The 18,712-nt window shown below is 49.5% G+C and overlaps 1 protein-coding gene across 2 annotated transcripts in view; it reads left to right on the forward strand.

Moving 5' to 3' along the window:
- CHCHD6 (coiled-coil-helix-coiled-coil-helix domain containing 6) overlaps positions 1-18,712 on the forward strand; it is a 125,387-nt gene that overhangs the window by 25,173 nt on the left and 81,502 nt on the right. The gene's annotated exons all lie outside the window — the stretch shown is intronic.

Raw genomic sequence — 18,712 nt, forward strand, 5'->3', positions numbered from 1 at the left:
GCCACCGCAGGGGGTCACGCTGGGCCGGAGGGTCTTGGGCTCTGACTCCGTCACTGCTGCTGGCTTGCCCCTCTCTTCGCCCTGTTCCAGGGGCCCCTGTGCCCCCCACCCGGCGCTGTGCTGAGCCCTGTCCGCACCTGCTGGCCCAGTCCTGGCTGGGCTTTCTTCGTCCTGGCCTCGCCTCCCTCTCTTCCCCTTGGAGCTGCTATGTCCCCTCCGCCTGCTGTCTGAAGTGCCCCCGCCCTCTGCTGCAGTGTCTTGAGATCAGAGTTTGCTTCTCAAACTCCTTGAAGTTTGCTTTTCACGGCCATTGATACTTCGTTCTCAGAAACAGCAGATCTGGTGACTCTCCTTCACGTTTCCTCTGTGGGGTCAGCGAGGGCTTCTCTGGGCGGCGGGCCTGGGAGTCAAGGCCTGGAGGAACAGGAGGGGCGGGGCCCGGGGCCTGGGGCCGGGGGTTGGTGAGCTGGGGCACTGCCAACGCAGTGTGGGGACGGGGCCGGGCCACCGTGGAGGGGCTTGTGGGCCTGGGGGGCGTGCAGCTTGGGTGCAGTAGGGGCCCCCAGGAAGGTTTTCACAAGGTGCTGCTGTATGGAGAACAGTCCTGCTGAGAGGCCATGGCGGCCTGGACAATGGACGGCGGCCAGTGGGTGGGAGGAATGGTGGGGGGAGGAGTGGACAGGTGGGGGAGGGAGAGGAAGAAGGAAGGCTTGTGTGGGGGTCTCAGTGCCGCCAGGGGGGCCTGGGGAGTGCGCCCTCTCTGGCCTCCTGCCTGTCCCCATTCCCAAATAGGCGAGCTGTCCAGGGGGGTCCCGGTGTGCAGGAGGGCAGAGAGCAGCTACGTGAGGAGGAGGCCCCCAGGGGCATGCGCTCCTCCCGGTAACAGTGCAGGGTGGGGGGTGGTCTGGCGGTTCCTTGTCCCAGGAGGGGGAAGGGACCATAGTGCACGTGCCCACTCAGTAGTTTGAGGGCCAGATCCAGGCGCCCTCCTGGACGAGCCTTGTTGCCCAGGGTGGCCGCGTGGCCGTGCCTAGCTGCAGGCTGGGGACAGCGGGAGACCTTCTCTGGGGTCCCCACAGAGTCCCCCCCTCATCTGCTTGTGCCCTGCCCTCTGCTCAGGGCCTAACGGCTGTGGGTACTGCCCAGACGGAGCCCTCCAGCAGAGCGTGTGCAGAGCAGCCGTCTTTGCCCTGGCCCTGGGCCCTCGGTCACTCGCTGTCACCGTGCTGCTGTGACAGCACTCTGTTCTGCACATCCGGCAGTGCCTGCGGCAGGCGCCGTGCCCCCAGCTCCGCCCGGACTCCGTGCGGGAGCAGAGGTGTCCCCGAAGAGTGCACTGTTTTTGGCTGTCCCTCCCAGTGGCCATTGGCCGTCCAGGCAGCTGCCTGGGGGCTTCTGCAGAGGCCTGCTGTTGTGAAGAGGCCCCGTCGGGAGGCTGAGTGTGCTGCGGCCCGCGGCTCTTCCCGGGCCACCTGCCCACAGTTGGGCCCCGGCCAGGTCTCAAAGAGGAACGGTGATTTCCAGCAGGTCAGGTGGAGTCAGACAGGGGAAGTCCTCCTGGGCTGGAGCGGGATGCGAGGGGCGGGACTGAGGTCGCGTCCGAGCTGGCCTGGCTGAGGGCGGCAGCCTCTGCAGTGCGAGGCCCTGGCTCAGCCCCTCGTTCCCTCCCAGGCCCTCCCCTGAGCGAGTAGAGCCACGGGCTTTTGTGCTAACTCTCCTGCCCTAGCCTGAGCCTCGTGCGCCCCGGTTAGCGCTGCCCCGCCTGTGGCCACAAGCGGAAAGCCCTGTGGCAGGTGCTCAGCCCCCTCCCATGCTCACGCGGGCTCTGGCGGCAGCGTCCAGGCCCAGGCTTCCCCCTCCTCCTGGGAAGACACAGCTGACTGAGGACGGCTGCTGCTCTGCTGACCCCAGCACAGCCCTCTTGACCTCCAGAGGCTCTGGAAGGCTGGCAGAGAGAGGTGGACATGGAGGGTGGCCTCGTCTTTCTTGCCCTCTGGTTTTCCCTGGAGCCCCCAGGACTGCAGAAGGGATCGTGGTTCTCTCTTTCGTCCACCCTGCGGCCCCGTGGGGCTGGTGTTTGCCCCTGGCCTGTCCTGGCACTCCCTTGCTCTTTCTCCCCGAGAAGAATTTGCCTGTGTTGCCCTAACTTGATTCCTGCCTCTGCTCCCTTGGGGGCGCTGGGGATTCTGCTCCTTTGCTGGGCTCTCTGGCCAGAACAGTCCTGAGTGTCTAGGATCTTAGTGTGGAGAATTTTTAATTGTTCGGTTATGTCCAGCAGCTGACATTGGAGGCTGTGGCCTGGCCTGAGCTCCGGCGCCAGACTGCCTGGGACAAGTCCTGCATCCTGGCTGTGCTCCTTGGTCGTCACTTAATCTGTCGTGTGCCTTCTCTTAAAGGGGGCGGTGGTCGTGCCTGGTCAGTCCCTAGGTTTTCTGCAGAGTCTCGAGATAATGCAGGGAAGGTGCCGGGGGGTACTTGGCACACGGCAGACCGAACGTTGCTCTCGCGCGGCTCAGTGGGGGCAGGGGTGGGGGGCGCATGAGTTCCTGCTGTCCCCCCCGCCCCAGATGCGCCCCTCACGCCTCATGAAGCTCTCTCCTTTGAGGCCCTGGAAAGGGGTTTCTGTTGCGAAGAGTTCACGGCAGGCTTTGGACCAGACAGATCTGGTACTTGGTACCTGGTACCTGCCGTTGCATCGCCTGTGCTGCTGGGGCTGGGGGTTCAGGTCGGTGCTGCTTGTGCGGGTTTGGTAAGGTGGGGAAGAACCCAGCGACCCCATTCTGCTTCTCATCCGTCACTGGAGCAGGCGGAATGACTGTGGTGGTTACCACAGCCAGCATCCTAGTGCCCTTGGTGATGGGAGCCTGAGGCCGAGTCTTGGAGCCTCTTCCTGTCGTGCATGTTCGGCCCACAAGGTGGCAGTCCTGGGCCGCGCTGGCTGGGAGGACGGTTGCGGGGAGCAGGCCTGGGCAGGGGGAGGGCCTGGATCTAGCTGAGGGGCTTGAAAGGCCCCTCGTCCTGCCTGACCTTCCCCTGCCCCCTTCACCTTCTGCCAGGAGAGCTAGGCCTTGGCCTCTGTCCGTCCCCGGGCCTCCCTTTGTTGTGCTGCTCTGGGGGTGGGTCCCGATCCCCCAGTGGGGCTGCCCAGAGGGACAGGGGTGCAACCTGTCTTCCCTCCCAGTGGGGCTGCCCGGGGGAGGGCTCCCCTCTTCTGCTGTCTTCTCACCCAGAAAGTCGCTGGCGTCCTGTAGAGGAGGGACAGTGGGGACCAGATGAGGGATGGGAAGTGTTGGGGTTTCCCGCTGGGCTGAGCTGTGCTCCGGCTCGCAGCTGCCCACTGCTTTGCTCCTGGAGCAGCTGAGTCACTGCTTTCCTGGCCACATACTGAGGTTGGGGCCAGAGAAGAGTCTGCGGTCCTCGTCCCAGTGCTCTTCCCAGCCGGCATTCGGGGGCGACGTGGGGCTCCCTCCACAAGCGCCTCCTGCAGGGCCAGGCCACCGCACGTGCCTTCTTCTCAGCTCCCTTTTGCAAAACGAGCAGATTCTGACTTTGCTGTGGGTGGACAGATGCTGCGGTTTTGGCAGCCCTGGGATTTTTCAAGGCCCAGGGAAGTCAGCTAACAGCAACGACTGGAACTTCCCACGGCAAATAGCTGTTGGGTTTCAGGACCCTCCAGCTGGCCTCCAAACGTCGACTTCCCTGCTGAAACCAAGATCCTGGTGGCTCCTGCCGCCCTTTCCCAGAGGCCGAAGAGGAGGGGTCTGCAGGCGCTCAGCTGGGGTGCTGTGGCCCTTGCTCACCTGCCGTAGCTCCTTCCAGGCCACTGGCCGCTGGGGTGGGTCCTGGGCAAACACTGCAGAGCTTGTGAGTTGGGGCCTTGTCGGGCCTGGAGACCAGCAGCTCCTGCCTCTCTCCCACCTCCCCTTCCCCTCAGCAGGCAGGCACTCTGCCCAGAGCTTTCGTGGGCTGCCTTCCACACCGGCGGGGAATCACGGCCTTTGGGCTTTCTTCTCTCTCCCCAGTGGGCCACAGCACTCCAGCGTGCGTCTCGAGTCTGAGCCCCCAGACCTGGGGCCACCCGAGAGACCCAGCGGGGCGTCTTCCCTGGGGGTGGGGGATGGTGTCCCCGTTCTGGGTGGGGAGTTCCTGGCAGCAAAGACGTCCCTGTGGCCCTGGGCTTTAATCGCATCTACAGGGACACGAAGACAGGGACCTAGGCCATGTCAGTCTGCAAAAGAGTCGCAGCTGACACAGCGACAGGTCTCTGAGCCACAGTCTGCCCGGACCGGAGAGGGGGTGCTGAGCCACAGAAAAGCCCAGAACATCCGCCTGTGTTACTCAGACCAGCTGTGCGGCCTTGGTGCCGTGTCTGCGGCGTCAGTGTCTCTACCTGTGCCGGGGCAGGGCGCCCCTTCAGAGCCTCCCTCAGGAGACGTGCCAGCAGCCGGCTCAGGGTCAGGCCCGCACGGCATCTCCTTCGCGGCCCGTGGAGGGTGTTCAGACCCCTGTGCACGTTGTGCCGGAACACCCCGTGGCCCCCCTGGGCTGAGCTCCTTCCGAGGTGCTGGCTGTTGGCGCAGGAGGGAGCTGGGGCAGGAGGCCAGCCCGTCCAGGAACATTCTTCCTGGCGTTTCCTCTCCAGAGTGGGCAGCTTCGAGCGGCTCAGCTGCCAGATGACAATCCCGTGTGCTCTCCTTAATTGGTGTCCAGGGGAGATTGATTTTTGCCTGTGTCACTGCTGCTGGAGCCCCGATGCCTCTCTCCTTAGGGACTACGTGCCTCCAGATGAATTTTGTTTTAAGCCACCGCAGCATCCGTCCTCCACTTTTCTAGAAGGACGCGTTTAGGAGAGATGAGGGTAGGTACCTCCTGCCAATTGATCTTGGAGGCTGTCCCTTGAAAGGGTCCCAGGAGAGAAGCTGACGGTGGACGAGCAGATGGCCACCGGGAGGAAGTGAGTCTGTGGCCAGCCTCCCTGGGTCTGACAAGTGGTCATCTTCTAGACTCCTGGGGAAGGGAGCCTGCAGGAAAGTGGAGCCCCTGAGCAGACGTATGACACCCTGCCAAAGGGGGAGCCAGGGCAAGCGCAGGCGGACGTCAGGCGCAGAGGGCACCAGGAGGGGACTGGGGAGGGGAAGGGTACAGGAAGCTCCGGCTCTCCGCACAGCCGCCCTGGCTGGCTCACGGTGGATGGACCTCAGCGGGGAGGGGCGTGCAACTGCAGACCATCGGAGCTGGGAGCAGGTTCCCAGCCTGTCACTGGGTAGGGGACTGAGGCCCAGACGAGGTGTCGGTCCTGTCCAAGGACCTGAGCTGGTGCCCGTGTCTGAAAGCCCCTGGCCTGTGTCTTGGGCTCTGGGCTGGCCACGCCGGCTGGGGTCATCTCTGAGGCTGGGCTGCACGCGTGGCCTCAGGAAGTGTCTCTCGCACCGTTCCTTGCAGTCAGGTAGTTTCCCTGAGCTCCCCAAGAACTCTGCAATATATCTGTATCTGAGTCACTGTAGCTCTGTTTTTTGGCAGCCTGATCATTTAGACCTGACAGGTGGGCACAATTGTCTCATTAAATGCAGATGTATTTGTGTGGCTTGGGAAAAAATGGAACATTCCATCAGTCTAAAGCAAGAATACCGGTCGTTCCTTTTATTCGTGAACTCAGCGTATTAGAGTTTGCTGTCATTACATGTATGAAGTGGAAACGAAGCCTCTCTGGTCCCTCGTTGCTGTGATGTGCTCAGGTGCTGGGTGCTGTGGTGCGTCCCGGCGGGTGTGTGTGCAGACCCTCCTGTTGCCGGGGTAGGGACAGGCTCTGCAGACGCCCCAAGGCTCAAGGGCCCCTTGCGCAGAGCCCTGCAGCAGGGCTGGGCTCTAGGCGACATCCCCCTGGCCGTGTCACAGAGAAGGAGTGCAGGGCGTTGGGTTGGAGAGTGGAGGACAGGTGTGCTTTTCTCTCTTCTGAGGTGGAATTCAGGTCACACATTTTCAAGTTAATTCACTGCATTTGCTGCCTTCACATTCTTGTGCGACCATCACCTCTACGTAGTTGCAGAACACTTCCGTCACCCTTGCGCGGCTCTTGGGTGTGCTGTTTCCTATGGGACGTAGCGTATGAGCAGGGGCGGGCACGAAGCAAGGAAGCCACCGGGGAGCACCTGGGGCAGAGCTTGCCCGGTGGAGGGGACGGCGAGTGGGGCGGAGCTGCTCTGGGGACTCAGAGGACTCACCGGGAGGCCAGGAGCTGGGCACCGAGTGGAGGAGGGGGCAGTGGAGGCAGGGTGGGGGCCTGCTGCAGGCACTCAGTAGGTGCTGCGTCCTCCCCGGCTGCCCCGCTGGGTCCCATCATAGCTCCTTGTTTATCTCAGTCTGGTTACCTGCGTGTATCCTGTTAAGCGAGGCAAGAAGGCGTGACGTGTGTTTCGTTTGTGTCCTTCTGCTCCTGCAGACTGGCTAGTGGTTACACGTCTCTACTTCTTCCTCCCATTTGTTTCCTCATGGATAAAAATCTAAAAAAACATCAAACAGTATTTATGATTTCCTTGATAAAATTGCAGTTCTACTTTTCTTGAGGGCATTGCCTCAAGAAAAAAGAGATATGACCTATCTGGAGAAGATCCAGGGAAAGAGACCTAACTTAGTAAAGCAGGGCTGAGGTGGTGGGGTGAGAAGGAAGCAGGGCTTCTGTGGGGACAGTGCTGACAGCGGGGCCCCTGTGCCCCGGCAGGCCAAGGCTGCGTTGTTTACAACGCACGGACTCCTTCACCAAACTCAGACCAGGGCCAGAAGGGGTTTCTCCAAGATGGAATGGGAAATGCTGGTCTGACTGAGCACAGGGCATCTTGGGGGGGACACCATGAGGTGGCACACGCCAGAAACCTGAGCCGATTTTAAGGAAAGTTTAGGTCAGAAGTGGCTGAGCAGGCTGCAGAAACAAGTGAGAATTGGCAACGGGACACAGCAGGGTGCGGTGAGGACTCCCGGGGCCCCTCCCAGCCGCCCGCTGCCCCGAGTGTGGGCCCAGGGGTGCCGAGCTGGAGATGCGGGGCTTATGGGAACTTTTAAATGTCAGCAAGTATTCAGACTGAAAAAGAGAAGAGGAAGGAGTTGGAGGAGAAAGAAACTGGTATAAACAGGACCAGCCTAGAGGCTGATTATGGCCCAAGGCCCTCTGACTTCCAGACTCCGGTTCGGATGAGCCTCCCATCAGGTCTTTCGGGGGAAGACAGGCTGTCAGTAAGTTGAGCAGCTGCAATGCAGGACCGGGTGGACTCTTCTAAAAGCCATCCGTGGCCCCGTTGTAACCTTAAGTTTGTCATCAGTAAAACAGGCCGCCGGCAGCTGCTGCTTCACGTCCACCAGGAGCCTTCTACCGTTGATTAAAAGGCGCGGTTAGATAGAGGAGACCCTCGGCGCGTTGCCAGATCTTCCTGTGGCCGTCCGTGGTCCCCTCCAGCCTGCAGCCGTCTGCTATCTTTAGCTCTTCTGTAGCGCCTTAAATCACACTCACCTCCCCGGGCCACTGTATGTTTAATTATGTAAATGGCATCACAAATCACTGTGGTGTTGAACTGCATCGCATTTCTCAGAGCAAATCAAAGCACGTTCCACCGTGTCTTGTCGATCATCCCGCCCGGAAGTAGGCGCAGGGCAGGGCGGCGGCTTTCTTCTCGGGGAAACAAGTCGGGAAGAGGGTGGTGTGTGGGGAAGGGCCTCACGGGATGGATGCAGGATTGCTCTGATGGTGACTTTCCTCTCTTAACTCAAGGTGTGCGTTTCGTGTCTCTGTTAAGCCAGCTCCTGGCAGACATATTTACTTCACTTGGCTTTAATTCTCCAGCCACTGTGCAAGGTGGTGTCTGGGCGAGGAGGTGGCTGTCTGTGGAGGCGAGCTGGCACGCTGTCCTCTGGAGGCCCCCGAGGGAGCCCGCTCTGACCCTGGCTCAGGTTGAGGCCGGGCGCCTTCTCCCGGCAAGGCCACCGTCTGTCTGGCCTGAGTCACTGACATTGGAGTTCAAGCTCCCTTTCTTGTGATGGGTCTTCAGTAAAGAAGAAGGAGCAAGACAGGAATAAAGACACAGACCTACTAGAGAATGGACTTGAGGACGCGGGGAGGGGGAAGGGTGAGCTGTGACAAAGCGAGAGAGAGGCATGGACATATATACGCTACCAAACGTAAGGTAGATAGCTAGTGGGAAGCAGCCGCACAGCACAGGGAGATCAGCTCAGTGCTTTGCGACCTCCTGGAGGGGTGGGATAGGGAGGGTGGGAGGGAGGGAGACGCAAGAGGGAGGAGATATGGGAACATATGTATAACTGATTCACTTTGTTATAAAGCAGAAACTAACACACCATTGTAAAGCAATTATCCTCCAATAAAGATGTAAAAAAAAAAAAAAAAAGAAGAGCGAGCTCCCTTCTTGCCTCCGTCGTGGTCTCAGGTGCTCTGTGGAGTTCTCTGCTCATCCTCTTAGCTCTGCAGCTGCTTAGCTCCTCTGTCCCGCAGCCCAGCCCTGCTGCCGGCTCCGCATCCTGCTTCTCCCTGGGCCAGGGCTTTGATTCTGGCCGCTCCCTGCGGCGATTCTCTCGGGGGCGTGTCTCACAACACGATCCTCTTCCTGCCGGGCTGGTGCTGGGTCTCCCTGCACCGCTGTGCTGACGGCTGAGCGGACCGCTGGGTCCTGTGAGGTCCTTGCAGGTACTGTCCTCTCATCCGTATCATCAGGGACCTCATCTCCCGAGAATGAGAACATTCTTCTCCCCAACAGCAGCGAGGTGACCGTGCTTCGTACCTGACACGGAAGCGGGGGGCATGTTTCCTGGGCAGCCCAGTCACGTCCTTGAACACCGGCTCCTGAAACCCAGGGTCGGGTCAAGGGGCCTGCGTTACGTGTGCCTGTGCCTCCGCGGTGTCCCTCCATCTGTAGAACGGCCTCCAGGCACTGGGCAATCTCTCGTGACGCTGGCAGTGCCGAGGCATCCGAGCCGTGGTTTTCTAGCGCATCCCTGAACTTGGTGCAACTGGTCATTGCCTCACGATTAGGTTCAGGTCAGAGCTCGTGTTCCTCTTGGTGAATCAGCTCAGGGGCACGTGATGCCACCTCGCCTCAACGTGTGGGTGATGTTAAGTTTGATTGTTGGTTGAGATGGGTGGACCAGATTTCTCTGTTTCACAGCACCTTCTCCCCTGAGGTGAGCTAGCAGTCTTGGGAGTCACGCTTTGGGACTCTGGAATATGCTGCTTCCAGCCTCTTATCCAGTGATTTTCTATCCATTCTATTCATAATATTCTTCACATTTTTAAATCATTCTTTTACTCTGGTAAAGTATACATAACATAAAATTTGCCATTGTAACCATTTTAAGTGTACAATTCAGTGACGTTAAGATTATTCACAATACTATACAACTGTCACCACCATACGTCTGAAGAACATTTTCATCTTTCTAAACAGAAACTCTGTCCGCATGAAACAACTGCTCCCCAGTCCCTCCCCCAGCCCCTGGCAACTCCCACTCCACGTCCTGTGTCTATGAATGTCACTGCTCGAGGGGCCTCAGTGAGTGGAATCACACAGGATCTGTCCTTCTGTGACGGGCTCGCTTCATGTGGCCTAATGTCCTCAAGGTTCATCCATGTGGTAGCAGGTGTCAGAATTGTCTCCCTTTTAAAGGCAGAATCATATTCCATTGCGTGTGTAGACCACATTTTGTTTATTCATCCACCTGTCACAGGCACCTGGTCGCTTCCACCTTTCGGCTATTGTGAATAATACTGCTGTGAACGTGGGTGTACAGATCTCTCTTCCAGACTCTGCTTTCAGTTCTTTTGGTATATACCCAGAAGTGGAATTGCTGGATCATATGGGAATTCTATTTTTAGTATTTTGAGCATGGAACTGCCATGCAGTTTTCTATAGCAGCTGCAGCGTTTTCCATTCTTACCAGCAATGTATAAGGGTTCCAATTTCTCCGCTTCCTCACCAACATTTATTCTTTGCCGTTTCTGTTTTGTTTTGTTTTTTTATAGCCATCCTAGTAGGTGTGAAGTGGTATCTCGTCGTGGTTTTGAGTTGCATTTCTCTGATAACTAATGATGTTGAGCATCTTTTAATATACTTCTTGGGCATTTATATATTTTCTTTGGAGGAATATCTCTTTAGATTCTTTTGCCCATTTTTAAATTGGTTTTTTTAAAATTATGATTGGGTTGTAGGAGTTCTTTATATATTCTAGATACAAGTTCCTAATCAGATATATGATTTGCAAACATTTTTTGTTTTTTGTTTGACATCTTCTTGATAATGTCCTTTGATACAGAAAGTTTTTAATTTCAATAAAGTTCAACTTATCATTTTTTCTTTTGTTGCTCATGCCTTTAGTGTTACATCTAAATCTATTTCCACTTAAAAGGTCATGAAGTGTTACCCCTGTGTTTTCTTCTAAAAATTTTATGGTCTTGATCCTTGGTCCATTTTGAGTTAGTTTTTTATATGGTGTGAGGTAGGGGTCCAACTTCATCCTTTTGCAGGTGGACATCCAGCTGGCCCAGCACCATCTGTTGAAGGGACCGTTCTTTCTCCATTGGATGGTCTTTGCACCCTTGCCCAACGTCAACGGCCACACGTATATGGGTTTATTTCTGGACTGTCAGTTCTCTTCCTTTGGCCTACCATCTATCCTTATGCCACTACCACACTCTTTTGATTGCAGTAGCTTTGTAGGAAGTTTTGAAATTGCAAAGTGTGAGTCTTTTTATGTTGTTCTTCTTTTTCAAGATTGTTTTGGCTATTCAGTCCCCACTGCAATTCCATGTGAATTGAAGGATTGATTTTCCATTAATAGGAAATAAAAGATGTTAGAATTTTGGTAGGGATCGCATTGAATTTGAAGATTGCTTTGGGTGGTTTATTAGTTTCCTAATGCTGCCGTAACAAAGTACCACAAACCGGGATGGCTTAAAAAACAAATAAAGGAGTTCTCAGGGCCATGCTGTGTCTGAAAGAACTCCGGAGGAATCTGTTCCATGCCTTTCTCTTGCCTTCTGGTGTTTGCTAGAAATCCTTAATGTTCCGTGGCTTGCAGCTGCATAACTTCAATCCCTGTCTCTCTTCACATGACAGTCTTCCCTCTGTGTCTCTGTCTCTATGCCCATGTTTCTCTCTCCTTGTAAGGACACCAGTCATGCTGGATTTAGGTCCCACCCTGATCCATTGTGACTTCATCATCACTAATTACATCTTTCCGAGTAAGGCTGCATTCTAAAGTTTTGGTGAATGTGAATTTTAGGAGGATACTATTAAATTGTTAGTATTGATATCTTTTTCTTTTTCTTGATTTTTTTGATGTGGACCATTCTTTTAAAGTCTTTATTAAATTTGTTACAACACTGCCTCTGTTCCATGTTTTGCTTTTTTAGCTGCGAGGCATACGGGATCCCAGCTCCCTGACCAGGGATTGAACCCCCTCTCACACACACACACACACACACACACATACACACACATTGGAAGCCAAAGTCCCAAGCACTGGACTGCCAGGGAAGTCCTGGTATTGACATCATAACGATATTAATTTTTTCTAACCATGAACATGAGGTGCTTTTCCATTTATTGAAGTCATTTAAATTTCAGCACTGTTTTGTAGTTTTCAGTGTATAATTCTTTCATATTCTTCTTAAATTTATTCCTAGGTATTTTATTCTTTTATATGCTCTTGTAAATGAAATTGCTCTCAATTTTATTTTTGGATTGTTCATTCCTGGTGTATAGAAATACAGGTGATATTTGAGTGTTGGTCCTGTTCCCTACAATTTTGCTGAAATCATTTTATTAGTTTTAATAGCTTTAGAACTAATAATAGCTTTAGCTATTGGAACTACTAGCAAATGGAAGTGTCCTTCTATTCCTAACTTAGGATTCTGAGAGTTTTTATTATGAAAAATACCTTTTCATAATAAAAACTGTTGGATTTTGTCAGATGCCTTTTCTGCATCAATTGAGATGATTCCATGTTTTTTCCCTTTTGTTCTATTATTATGATGTATTATATTGATTGATTTTTCTCATGTTGAACCATCCTTGCATTTCTGGTATAAATCCATTTGATCGTGGTGTATAATCCTTAGACTGTGACGTTGGGTTTGGCTTGCTAGTGTTTTGTTGAGGATTTTGCCTCTGTGTTCATAAGGGATATTAGCCTATATCTTTTTTTGTGTGTGTGGTACACGGACCTCTCACTGTTGTGGCCTCTCCCGTTGCAGAGCACAGGCTCCGGACGTGCAGGTCCAGCAGCCATGGCTCACGGGCCCAGCTGCTCCGCTAGCCTATATCTTTTTTTGTGATGTTGTTACCTGGCTTTGGTGTCAGAGTTATGCTGGCCTCATAGAATGAGTTAGGAAGTGTTTCCTCCTCTTCAGTTTTTTGGAAGAGTTTGAGAAGGATTGGAGTTAATTCTTTCAATGTTTGGTAGAATTCACCTGTGAAGCTATCTGGTCCTGGCTTTTCTATGTTGGGAAGTTTTTGATTACTGAGAGAATCTCTCTTCTTGTGATAGGTCTTTTGAGATTTTCTATTTATTTTTGACTCAGTTTAAGCAATTCGTGTGTTTCTAGGAATTTGTCCATTTCCTCTAGGTTATCTGAGTTGTTGGCATACAGTTGTTTATAATACTTTCTTATAATTCCTTTAAATTTTGTAGTCAGGCCCCACTTCCATTTCTTGTTTTAGCTATTTGTATCTACATCCTTTTTTCTTTGTCAGTCTAGCTAAAGGTTTGTCCATTTTGTTCATCTTTTCCAAGAACTGACTTTTAGTTAATTATCTATTTTTTTCCATTCTCCATTTTGTTTACCTCTACTTTTTTTTTTTTAATTGAAGTATAGTTGATTTACAGTGTCACGTTAGTTTCAGGTGTATAACACAGTGATTCAGTTATTTATGTATATATATATGTGTGTGTGTGTATGTGTATATATATGTGTATATGTGTATATAGATAGATAGATATAAACACATATATAGAGAGAGAGAGAGAGGGAGAGAGGGAGAGGGGGAGAGGGGGAGAGAGAGAGAGAGAGAGAGAGAGAGAATCTTTTTCAGGTTTTTTTCCGTTATACGTTATTACAAAATATTGAATATAGTTCCCTGTGCTACACAGTAGGTCCTTGTTGGTTATCTGTCTTATATATAGTAGTGTGTATATGTTAATCCCATCTTGCTAATTTATCCCTCCCCCCTCTTCCCCTTTGGTAACCATAAGTTTATTTTCTATGTCCGTGGGTCTATTTCTGTTTTGTAAATAAGTTCATTTGTGTCTTCTTTTCCAGATTCTACATATAAACAATATCTTATCATATTTGGCTTTGGCTTTGGCTTACTTCTTTTTTATGGCTGAATAATATTCCATTATATATATATTATATACATATATATACACCCCACATTTTCTTTATCCATTCAACTGTTGATGGACATTTAAGTTGCTTGCATGTCTTGGCTATTGTAAATAGTTCTTTAATGAATATTGGCTGCATGTATCTTTTTTTTAATCACTTTATTTTTATTTATTTATGGCTGCATTGGATCTTCGTTGCTGTGTGCGGGCTTTCTCTAGTTACAGCGAGCGGGGGGCTACTCTTCTTTGCGGTGCACTGGCTTCTCATTGCGGTGGCTTCTCTTGTTGTGGAGCACGGGCTCTAGGCACGTGGGCTTCAGTAGTTGTGGCACGTGGGCTGAGTAGTTGTGGTTCGCGAGCTCTAGGGCGCAGGCTCAGTAGTTGTGGCTCATGGGCTTAGTTGCTCCGTGGCATGTGGGATCTTCCCGGACCAGGGCTTGAACCCATGTCCCCTGCATTGGCAAGTGGATTCTTAACCACTGCACCACCAGGGAAGTCCCATGCATGTATCTCTTTTGAATTATAGTTTTCTCCAGATATATGCCCAGGAGTGGGATTTCTGGATCATAGTAGTGTTTACCTCTCCTTCTAACCTTTACTGGTTCCTTCCTCCTGTTAGCTTTGGGTTTAGTTTGCTCTCCTATTTCTAGTTCCTCAAGGTGTAAAGTTGGATTATTGATTTGAGACCTTTCTTCTTTACTAATGTAAGCATGTATGCTATAAATCTCTCTCTGAGCAGTACCTTCACTACATTCCATAAGTTTTGGTGTGTTGTGTTTTTATTTTCATTCATATCAAAGTATTTTCTAATTTCCCTTCTTTTTTCTTCTTTGACCCATTGGTTAAGAGTGTGTTATTTAATTTCCACATATTTGGGCATTTTTTCAGTTTTCCTTCTCTTATAGATTTCTGGCTTCATTCCATTGTGGTCAGAGAAGATACTTTCTATGATTTCAGTCTTTCAGAATTTGTTGAGATTTGTTTTGTGGCCTAATATAAGGTCTGCAGTAGAGTGTTCTACATACGTCTATAAGGTCTAATTGTTTTACAGTGTTGTTCAAACCCTCTATTGTCTTATTGATGTGCTGTCTAAATGTTCCATTCATTATTGAAAGTGAGGTGTTGAAATCTCCAACTATTACTATAGATCTTTGTATTTTTCCCTTTTATTTTGTTGATATTTGCTTCATATACTTTGGGCTTTTGTTATTTGATGCATATATGTTTATAATTGCTATCTATTCTTGATGGATTGACCCTTTTATCAATAAGGGTCAATTATTTATATCCTTCTTTGTTTCTTGTGACTATTTTTGACTCAAAGTCTATTTATTTCTGATATTATTATAGCCATCCAGTTTCTTACTTTTGCATGTTGTATCTTTTTTCATTCTTTCAGTTTCAACCCATGTGTCTTTGGATTTAAAGTAATTCTCTTGTATACAGTGTATAGTTGGATCGTGTTTTTCATCTATTTTGCCAGTCTCTGCCTTTCGACTGGAGTGTACATTTACATGTAAGGCAATTACTGAGAAGGAAGAAGTTAATTCTGCCACTTTGCTATTTGTCTTCTGTATGATTTATTGCTGTTTTTGATCCCGATTTCTTCCATTATTGCCTTTTTTGCGGTTTATTGATTTTTTAATGTAGTGAGCCATTTTGATTTCTTTCTCATTTCTTTTTATGTTTATTCTTTAGATATTTTCTTTGTTGTTTCCATGGAGATTGCATTTAACATCCTAAATTTATAACAGTCTAATTGAATTGATGCCAACTTAACTTCAATAGCATATAAAAACTCTGCTCCTACTCATGGAAAGTAAAACAGAGGTTACCAAGGCCTGGGGGAATGGAAGAGGAGGAGTTATCACTTAATCAATATAGAGCTTTTCTTTGGGATGGTGAAAAAGTTCTGGAAATGGATAGGATGATAGTTGTACACCATTTTGAATGTACTTACTGCCCCTGAAATTGTGCACTTAAATCTGGTTAAAGGTTAAATATTATGTATATTTTATTGCAATAAAATAGTTTAAAAAAACTGCTCCTATACAGCTCTGTCCCCCCTTTATATTATTGTTTTCACATTTATATTTTTATACGTTCTATACCCAATAACAGACTCATAATAATTTTTAAAGACATTTGCTTTTTAAATCACTTAGGAAATGGAATTACAAACCAGAAACATGATAGTACTGGCTTTTATATTCGCCCATGTATTTACCTTAATTGGAGGTCTTATTTCTTCATACAGCTTCAAGTTACCCTCTAGTGTCCCTCATTGTAACCTGAAGGGCTCCCTGCAGCATTTCTTGTAGGGTAAGTCTAGTGATAATGAACTGGCTCAGATTTTGTTAATCTAAGAACGTCTTAATTTCTCCTTCATTTTTGAAGGACAGTTTTGATGGATACAGAATTCTTGGTTGAAAGCTTTTTCCCCCCCCTAATACTTTGAATGTGTGTTTCACATTGTCTTTTGGCCTTTATGGTTTCTGATAAAAAATTAGCTGTGAATCTTTCTGAGGATCCCTTGTGTATAACAAGTCTTTTCTCTTTTGCTGCTTTCAAGATTTTCTCTTTGTTTCTTCAGTAGTTTTATTATAATGTAACTTGGTGTGGGTGTCTTTGAGTTTATCATACTTGAAGCTTTTTGGATTTGTAGATTCATGTATTTCATCAATTTTGGGGTGTTTTAGCCGTTACTTTTTCACATATTCTTTCTGCCCCTTTGTCTGTTTCTTTTCCTACTGAGACTCACACAATGCAGATGTTAGCATTCAACAGGCTCCTCAGATTTTATTTACTTTTCTTCCTTCTTTTTTCTTCCTGCTTCCCAAACTCAGTACTTTCATTTGTCCTATCTTTACATTTGCTGATTCTTTCTTCTACTTGCTCAGACCTGCTGTTGAACCCTTCTCATGAATTTCATTTCAGCCCCAGAGTTTTTGGTTGGTTCTTTTTTATAGTTCCTGTATCTTTTATTGATATTCTCATTTTGTTTATATATCATCTTCCTGATTTCCTTTTTTAGATGTCCATGTTTTCCTTTATCTCTTTGAACATATTTAAATGATTTTTGTTTAATAAGTCTGATGTCTGGGTTTTCTTGGGGATGGTTTCTGTCAGTTAATTTTTTTCCTTTGAATGGGCTGTACTTTCTTATTTCTTTGTATGCCTTTTGACTTTTTTTTTGGACATTTGAATATGATAATCTCGTAACTCTGGAAATCAGATTCTTCCTCTTTCCTGGGGTTTGCATTATTTTTTTGATTTTTTTAAGGCCATAGTAATCTATTTGTTTAGTGACTTTTCTAAATTATTTTTGGAAGACTGTATCCTTGTGTGTAGTCACTGAAACCTTTATTCCTTTATTCCTTATTCCATTTGTTCAGCAAATGTTTTGATAGAAATTTCCTTTTATGACAAGGGAATAAAACAGAAACAAAATACACCAGAAAAAAAGAAAAGGAAAACAAAACCTGAGCCCTTTCCCACTCTTTGCAGATTGGCTCTGTGCTGGGGAACCCTTTCAGCAGTCAACCAACTTGTACTGAGCCTAGAGATCAGCCCAGGGTAAAAGGTTAGAGGCTTCTCAAGTCTTTCCTGAGCATGTGTCTTATCACTGGCCCAGATATTTCTGTGCACATGGTTGCTTTTAAACGTCCTAATGTTTCAAAGACTCTCCTCCAAGTCTTCCTCCCAGGTGGTGGTTGTCTGTCTGAACTGTACTCTTTTCCCCAGCAACGCCTTGCCCTTTCCAGCCTGAGTTCTGCGTTAGGCGAAGAGAGATGTGTCTCCCATCAGCCCTTCAGGCAGCCCCAGACAGGGTTAGAACAAATGTACCCAATAGTTTACAAATAAGATCTGCTCCCTCTGGAACCTGGGTCCAGGGCCCCATGTTGGAAACGTGGGCTGCTATACCTGCCACGGGAGGGGCAGGGAAGGGCACTTGAGAATGCCACAGAGCTTTGCTACTGTTTTCACATTGTCTTTTTCTTGATTCAGCATTCACTTGGTTGCTGTCAACCTTTGGCTGTTTTTCAGAGTTCTGACAAAGCTGGTTCTGAGAGTTTCTGTGTATTTTTCAGAGTTTTTGTGGGAAGATGAGAGCTTGGAGTTGCTTACTCCACCACTGTCCTCACCATTGACAATTCTTGTCTGAATCAATATGCTGGTGGTTGCAAAATTGTCATTTTGTATTTCTACAATTTCCTCTACATTTATTAGTTGGCACTGTTCTAGAAAAAGAGCTTTATTTTCTGTGTCTTCTGTTTATTTTATTAGTATTGATAGGGATTTAGATATTTAAATAGCTCATTATTTTAGATAACTTTAGTGAGGTGTAATTTATATACAGTAAAGCCCATACACGTTAAGTATCAGCTTGATGACCTTGGCAAACGTAACATGTAACAACCACCTAACAGTCACCTCAGTCAGCTTATAGGACGTGTCCTTTTCCCCAGAAAGTTCTCCCATGCTTTTTTGCAGTGGCTTTTTTGTTTTTACCATTTATTTTGAAGTAATTATAGATTCACAGGAAGTTGCACAGATAATGGGGAGGTTCCCCATGTACCCTTCATGGAGTTTTCCCTGAAGATTACATCTTGTGTAGCTGTAGTGCGGTATCGACACTGGGAAGCGGATACATTGTGTAAGTGTAGTTCTGTGTCATTTTATCTGGATTCCTGCAACCAGGTCTCTGTGACAGCTGGCGGGGTGGGGGTGTGTGGAGATCAGCCTCCCCACCTGGTCTTCTCTGATCGCCTCCCCCCGCACCTCCCGCAGCTGGAGGTGGGGGGGCCCAGCCTGGCGAGGGTGGGGCTGGAGCTGGGCAGTTACCGTCGGAAAGTTTCTGTCTTGCCTGGCTGCTGCTTTCCTGGTCCTTTGGTAGAAAGAACAGGCTTTCCTGGGGGCTTTCGGACACTCCCACTGGCATCCCCTTGAGCACCAGTCCAGGATATGTGGGGCAGAAAGGACACAGGAGGGCTTCCCTGGTGGCGCGGTGGTTGAGAGTCCGCCTGCCGATGCAGGGGACACGGGTTCGTGCCCCGGTCCAGGAAGATCCCACATGCTGCAGAGCGGCTGGGCCCGTGAGCCATGGCCGCTGAGCCTGCGCGTCCGGAGCCTGTGCTCCGCAACGGGAGAGGCCACAGCAGTGAGAGGCCTGCGTACCACAAAAAAAAAAAAAAAAAAAAGGACACAGGAAACGCACTGCTGGGTGCGTGTGAGTGTCCTGAGGCCCCAGCCACATGCCCCCTTCTCTCCACCTCTCAGGGTCCTGTCATGTTTGTTTTGTGTGGAATGTTCAGAGTCCTTAGCT

This window comes from Orcinus orca, chromosome 10, assembly GCF_937001465.1.
Source record: "Orcinus orca chromosome 10, mOrcOrc1.1, whole genome shotgun sequence".
In the NCBI taxonomy this organism is placed as follows: Eukaryota; Metazoa; Chordata; class Mammalia; order Artiodactyla; family Delphinidae; genus Orcinus; species Orcinus orca.